Raw genomic sequence first — 7,176 nt, 5'->3', positions numbered from 1 at the left:
TACAGACAAACACTAAGAAAGGTGCCAAAGGAAGACAGAAAGATCAGTTTAGCAGGAGGCACCAGACAGTGCTCCCCTAAACAAGAGAATGAACTCCAGTCATGGGAAACTTCTCAGGAACACTAGCTAATAAAAAAAAAAAAAAAAAAGAGTAGAAAATGAGTATTTTTTTCAAGCAGCTGCAAGTACACTAATAGCAAATTCCCTTATCCCATAAATGTAGTTGTTTCACAGGTGAGCAGAGAAAGGATATAAACAGGATTTGGCCGGCTGACTGGCAATGTCAGCCCACCGCCTCAGTCCTACGGCAATGTATCATGAAGTCACAGAATTGCAGGAGTCTGATCATCCTCCGCGCTTCAGATCTCAAGTTCCCAAGGGAAAAAGCAGCCCCACTGGAGGAAAGCAGGGGATTCCTAGGCTGAGTCAGGAGTAAGGCTCTTCATTTTATAAACATCCAAAGGCAAACATCCCAAAAGATCATCATAATAAAAGGCTGGTTTTCAGGTAAGCATTGCACTGCCTGCTATTGGGAGTCTACCCACAAGGGCAAAAACAACGCGAAGGCTTTCTCTTTTATTGAATAAAAGAATTGTACTTCATTTCTTCACTCTATCCCTTTTGTGCCACATGTGTATGATCAGTCAACACCAGACAGAACAGATTTTAAGAGTTCATTTAATCCTCTCTTACTGTCCCACCAAGAACTGAGGCCCAAAGTGGTCACACAGGATGGCTCAGGGTGTTGTTCATTTGTATTTGTTTTTCATTTTATTTATTCTTTTGGTACCAGGAATTGAACTCAGGGCCTTGTACTTGCCAGGAAGGCGCTTGTCTGTATTTGTCTTTATAAGTGAACTCCTGCGTGGGTCCTGGTCAGGCCCAGACTCTAAACCCCTTGCGCAAGTATAGACAGTTTATTATGAAAGTGAAACATTTGGAATGTGGAGCAGGTGCGCTGACGTGACTGATGGAGATGGGGGCAGGGAAAGAAAAGCCATGGTGCTCCCTCTTTCATGCAGTGAGAAAATCTACCCGGGTCAGGCCTCAGTGGTCAGGAGAATGTCTGGCAGAGGCTCTGCTCTGCTGCCAGGGTTCCGCACGCCGTAGTGAGGCCTCCACAGACAACCGCGGCAGGACTGCAAAGGAGCAGCCGTGCCCTCCTTGCCACATCACCCCAGGCTCCTGCATCACAGAAGTCAACGATGACTGGAGCCAGGAATCTGAAGACACCCCAGCAAAATGAACAAGAGTGAAAAGTAAAATCCAGCCAACACTATGTTCCTAAGATATCAAATTTAGCAGGAGACAGAAGAAAGGCAGCATCTCCCTCAAATGGGACCTAAGTTGTTAGATGAACCCAGGCAAGGGTGGGGCATGAATTCAACCACACCCACTTGCTCCTCACCCCCTAAAGCTGGGTGCTTGCCCACTGAAGGCTCTAGGCAGGAACGGAGGCCAAATGGCCACCAAATTTCCTTCCTGGGACATGTCCATAAACAAAACAGGCACTCTCCTGTTATCAGCTGCTATCAATTGTTGCTCCATCACCACAGATCAGAAATAAAGCTCAGCTTTCCCACTGCAGTCAGCTGAAGAGACTGAGCAAGTTCTTCCACCTCTGTACCTTCATAAGAAAGAAGAATGATCCAGGCAGGTCACCTGCAGGCCCTTCAAAACCCCAGGAGGGTAAGCCTCCCTTCAGCATGAGTTGGGAAGAAAGTCCTGCCTTGCTCGGGGTGGCATCCTCATCAACCCCAAGAAGGCACAGGTGTAGCTAACCCAGGTCTGGGTTCCAATCTTCCTTCTCTTACTTGGCCAGATTTTTGAGTTCTCAATGGTACAATCTCCCCGAGTAAATAAACTGAGATTAACATAACAACACTATCCCCATCAGGTTTTTAGTGAGGATGAAATGAAATAGGACGAAAGCACACGGAATAGTGTCAGTTACGGAAGACACACTCTCATTGCCATCATCCCTGTTTTCTTACCTGCCTGTCCTTGACATTTCTCCACCAAGACAAACAAGCTCTGTTACAATCAGCAAAGCAACATACTCTGGTCGGGGAAAGAGAGATGGAAGAGAGTGAAAAGTATTACAGTAAAAGACACGTTTTTTTACTGTTAAAAAAATCAGTGTGGGATACTTACAAAAAGTATTTACATGAGCACAACTGGACCAAAAAGGAGTCTGTATACAGAAGTCGAACACTAAGGAGCTCCCACAGGAGTAGGGGAGGTGCCTATTGCCTCAAAGGCACCCTCAAAAATCCCACAAGGGGGCAGGTAAGTTAGGTTGTTGCTATTCTAGGACAAGCTTTCAGGGCTGGCTTTTTAAAAGTAAATCTATTAAGCTCTTGCTGGTACAAAGTACTTGGGACACTCCTTCCTGCTGCTCTCAGGGCAACAGCACCCTCAGAGAAACACACCTTAGTCATCCCAGAAAAGGGCAAGGTCCAGGGGGCACTGACAGAGGCCCAGCCGGGAGACAGGGGCGGCCAGCCTGCAGGAGCTGCCTCCTCCAAACCCAGATTTTTGAGGCTACACCCTGAGCCCCAAGAGGAAGGCCCTGTTCTCAATATCCAAGTCTGTGTGCACAGACAAGAGAGCTAAGGAGTGTGGAAGAAATAAAGTGATTCTCTCAAATCATGCTTTGGCTTCCAGAACCAACAAAGTCAGAGAAGTATGTGATCAACTGTGGCAACTGGGAGAAAAAACAAACAAACAAACAAACAACAACAACAACAACAAAAACAGAATAAGACAGCAAAAATGCATAGGAGGATAAAGCCCGAGGGGATTTCACTGACCTTCTCAGACCAAAAAGCTACAACTCTTGTTGCATAGGTCTTGCTTTACCTTGGTCTTAACCAACCAGCAGAAAAGTATGAAAACGAAGTATAAGAAGTAAAGCCATGCTGTTATGTTGAGCTGTGGGGGACTCAGGTCAACAATTTCTGACATTGCCAGTCAAGCGGAAGACCCAATACTATTATGGGCTACTGGACTCTTTTAGAATATTTTGCTGAGTTAACACACCAATAATATTTAAATGACAGAACTAAACAAAAAAAGGGGATACAGATGAATGACCATTTTGCATCTGTGTATTCAAAATGGTTAGGATAGATATATAGTTACATTCTCTTAATGAATAGAGGGATTTGTTCTAATAGTTTGTAAATAGGATATCATGTCTGCATCTTGTACAACAAATAACCTCTAGGAAGACAGTATGCAATGTGCTAATTATTGAAACTGTCCTACCAATTTGGTTTGAAACTGTCTCATTGCTATTTGTTTCTCAATAAAATTATGGGGAAAAAATGCATACAGCACCCCAGGGCCCACTCCCCAGCTTCCACACAGGTCTGTACTAAATACAGTCCAGCACTGAGGTTCCTGGATCCTGGTGGCAGCTTTTCAAGAGCTATTAGTCCACATTAACACACTGAAAGAGAAGGTCAGATAAATTAAAAGTAAAAAAGTAACTTGGAGGAAGGACATCTCCATGGCTCCATCAGCACAGTGTCCAGCAAACGCTAGATAAATGACGCATGAATTCACCTGCAGCCTGCATCAGTCACAACAGTACTCAGGCTGGCAGCAGGGTCGCAGGATAGAAAGCAGGTATGGAGATGCAGCTTAGACTCGACGTTTACGAATCTTTAAGGGTTGGGGCGATCTTTAGTCAGTTTAAAAAAAATTACATTTATATCCATTTTCTGGCTATTAAGAGAGTCTCATACATCAAAGCAATTACTAACTTTAAGGGCTGCCTAGTAAAACTTGCACCGACAAGTTCCAAACGCTCACACATTTCTCAACCAAGCCTCTCCACTGTCACCCACACTGCAACCCCGTCCCAAAATAATTATTTCTTCCTGTGTGTGAGAGAGACAGAGAGTCAGAGAGAGAGAGAGAGAGAGAAAGAGAGAGAGAGAGAGAGAGAGAGAGAGACAGAGAGACAGAGAGAGACAGAGAGAAACTGACTAGAGATTAAATCTAAAGCCTTTACAATGAGCCACTGCCTGAGACCTGTGTGTGTGTCTGTGTGTATGCACGCGCACGTACTACAGTCTCACTAAATCACCAAGTTGCCCAAGCTCAGCTCAAATTCAAGATCCTCCTGCCTCAGCCTCTCAAAAGTGCTAGCATTCTGGGTGTACTATGCCTGACTGCCTCCCTTTTTTCTGTACTTTGATTCTAGAACATATATACTTTCCTTCAGTCAGAACTATCTGCTCATCCGGCACCAGACCCTTTCCTAAACTCTGACAATGACGACAGCAACCTCCCCAGGAAAAGCTGACATCATCCACTTTCCTGAGACCTCTATTAACACACAGAATACCACACCTAGCCATCGCTCCTAGGGACAGGAGGCCAAGACCAACAGGCGAAGGGAAGAAAAGGAGGCCCTGCCTCTTTGGAAGAAGCAGAACCACTTAGACACTGTGGATGGCCACAGAGCAAGAGAGGGCATGACTTCACCACCCAGGTCTTCCTGGGGACTGTGCTGTGCGATTCCCTAGATAGCTCTGAAGAGCACATTAGTCACTACCTGCCTGTCCCCTGCCAGCATTTGTCAAAGGGTGGCTCTGCAGTGATTTGGAGCCAGGAACATGGAAACATCAGGAAAAGTCGTGTCAAATGTCAGAGTGCTAACTAGAAGGAATCCTGGGCAGCCACACTCCTCAGGGGAGGAGCCAAAGGCCTCCCACTCGGCTCAGTTCACAGGGGAACTCTGGCGTTTCAGCGCTTTTGGAGGCCAGCTGGGCAGAAAGCTGGGTGGTTATTTATAAACTGAGAAAGCTGAATGGGAAGGGAGAAAATCTGATTTCCTATGATCTCTCAGGTCCTTTCCAGCTACCAGATTCTCCCAAAGAACAGTGCATATGCACATACATATGCACATGCTTCCTTATAAAAATGTACACGGATATGTGAATATATATAAACGTGTACAGTAGTCACACTTCCAAACACGCAGCACTTGAAATGCACACAGCTACCAGCAAAGGGCGTGGGAGCCATTCCGCACAGCTGCAACTGGAGCGCACAGAGACCACGATGGGGTCTGGTCTGAGCCTCCTGGCTCCCAGACCCTGCACTTCATCTTAAAACCAAGTAGTGTTCATCTGGGCAGGTGCTGAGCTGCAAATCCTTCAAAGCGAACTGCAGAACCCTTTCTCCTAGTGACTCCGGTCCCAGGTGTCTCTGAGCCAGGAAGCTCAGTAGGGATGCAAGGAAAAAAGAAAACCGCCCAGACATCCAGTTCTGCAGCTCCTTGGCAGAGCCACTTCTTCCCCATCCCGAAAAAGAATAAAAGGTCCTCCTCTGTTCCCACTTCCTCAACCTCGATGTTCAGGCTTCCCTATTTCAAACTGGTAACATGGATGGACGTTAATTAAGTTGAAAACTGAAGAAAGCCTGAAGTCCTCCAGAGAGTGAGGATTTATCCTCTCATTCTAACACTGTCCAAAAAAAGAAATAAAGAAAACAAGTTGTGTTCCCATGTCAGCCCTGAATAACAACAAAATACATAAGGAAAGGAGCGAAGGGTGAAAATTCATTTACCAAAACAAATTTGCGGAGCACTATTTAGTGCTTTTCTTAGATCATACGAGAGGTTCTGACTCAGTCAACATCAAGGCTTAAAATGTGGGCGACACAGGCCGACACAGGCCGAGGGGAGGGGGCATAGAGTAAAAACCAAGGCGCTGGGCTCCTGACAATGAAGTGGGTTTTGGTTTTAGGAACTTGCTCTCCACACTCACTTCTCAGAAGGAGGGCCTCCCGCTACCGCTTGGATCCTGGTGCGCCTGCAGGTGCGATGCCTTGCCACAGAAGCCTACAAACGTCGCTTTGCCTCTCTCCAACTTCACAGCTCCGGAAGACCCCAAGCTTTCCTAACCCGGCCGCCAGGGCCACATATACACGGCAGCGTCAGTCCTGCTGCAAGCCGGTGAGTAGACAGACCTCGACTCGGGTATCTCAGAAAACCCCAGGCGTCGCCAGGTCCTCGCAGCCCGGAGTCGCTCCGTCGGTGCTCAGTTAGCTGCTGGACAATGCAAGCGCCACCTCTTCCCTCCAAGGCGAGGTGTCTACGAGACCGCGGCTTTGTGTGCAACAGCGAGCGCGCGCGCGAACGTCCTCGGGCTCACACACCCCCTCGCGCTCTGCCTGCTCGCCGGCCCGGGCGCCCCGCGCAAAGGGCGCCCCGCGAGCGCTCCACCTGGCACACGGCCGAACCACCAGGCCTCTGGCCACCGGGTCACGGGGCGCGAGGAATAACATCCACGCCCCCGTTCCCGGCAGTGGGAGTGGCCAGGGAGAGCAGCGCCCCGTGCCCAGCACAAGCCTGGCAGGGGCCGGGGTTGCAGAGGGTCACCGGGCGGACGCGGCCCTCCGCACGCGCGCACCCCCGCCCCCTACTTTGCAAGCTGCGGGCTTGGAGGGGGCCAGGGCGGCTCGCGACTCGGCAGGAAGTTCCCAGGACCGCACTGAGCATGCTCTCGGGGAATGTGTGCGCGGGTGTGGGCTCTTCGCTCCCGCAGCCTCTGCGACCCGCGGCCACGGCGAGCGCGCAGTTGGGGTAGCGAGCCAAGCGGGCGGCCCCCCGGGGCCTCTTTAGCTCCCGGCCCCGGGCGCCTGCCCACCTCCTCCCTCCTCTCCCGGGGCCCCCGGCCAGCCTCCCTCGTTCTTCTTCCCCGGCCCAACCCGCCCTGTGCACCCGGGTCCTTGGGACCCCAGCCCGGCCCACGCCCCAGCGTGACCCCATTGGGCTGCCCCGCCGTCCGAGAGCCTAGCCGCCAACCCCAGTCGCTCGCCCGAGCCTCTTCCGACAGTTCTCGGGAGCCTGCGACCCCTCGCCCCAGCCTGGGGGGTCTTCAGCCGTCCTCCCCCCCAGAGATGCTGTCCAGGCTGGTGGGCGCCTCCAGCGCGGCCCGCAGCTGCACTCGGGTTCCCGCAGAGCGGCCCGGCAGCCCCGCAGCCCCGAGGGCGGCACGCAAAACCCCGGCCGCGCCGCCCCGGTGCGGGCTCTCCAGCCGCCGGCGCCCCTCGCGGCCCCCGGACGCGCATCTCCCCGCGGGGATGGTGAGCTCCGACGCGGCCGCCCCGACCCAGCGGTTCTTACCTCCTCGCCGAGCAGCAGTCGCAGCCGGGATC

General features: G+C 50.9%; 1 protein-coding gene across 2 annotated transcripts in view; it reads right to left on the bottom strand.

Moving 5' to 3' along the window:
- The window catches only part of Mgat5 (mannosyl (alpha-1,6-)-glycoprotein beta-1,6-N-acetyl-glucosaminyltransferase), a 354,646-nt gene extending 347,470 nt beyond the window's left edge, over positions 1–7,176 (bottom strand). The window contains exon 1 of one of the 2 annotated variants that reach the window (XM_004626373.2): positions 7,145–7,176. The gene's annotated coding sequence lies outside the window, so the exon portion shown is untranslated. The remainder of the gene's footprint in view (positions 1–7,144) is intronic. The other variant, XM_023709791.1, reaches the window with a different exon arrangement.

The sequence above is a fragment of the Octodon degus genome, unplaced genomic scaffold, assembly GCF_000260255.1.
Source record: "Octodon degus isolate 3935 unplaced genomic scaffold, OctDeg1.0 scaffold00014, whole genome shotgun sequence".
In the NCBI taxonomy this organism is placed as follows: domain Eukaryota; kingdom Metazoa; phylum Chordata; class Mammalia; order Rodentia; family Octodontidae; genus Octodon; species Octodon degus.
The sequence above is the reverse complement of the archived record's forward strand: the minus strand, read 5'-3'. Positions and strand labels throughout refer to the sequence as shown.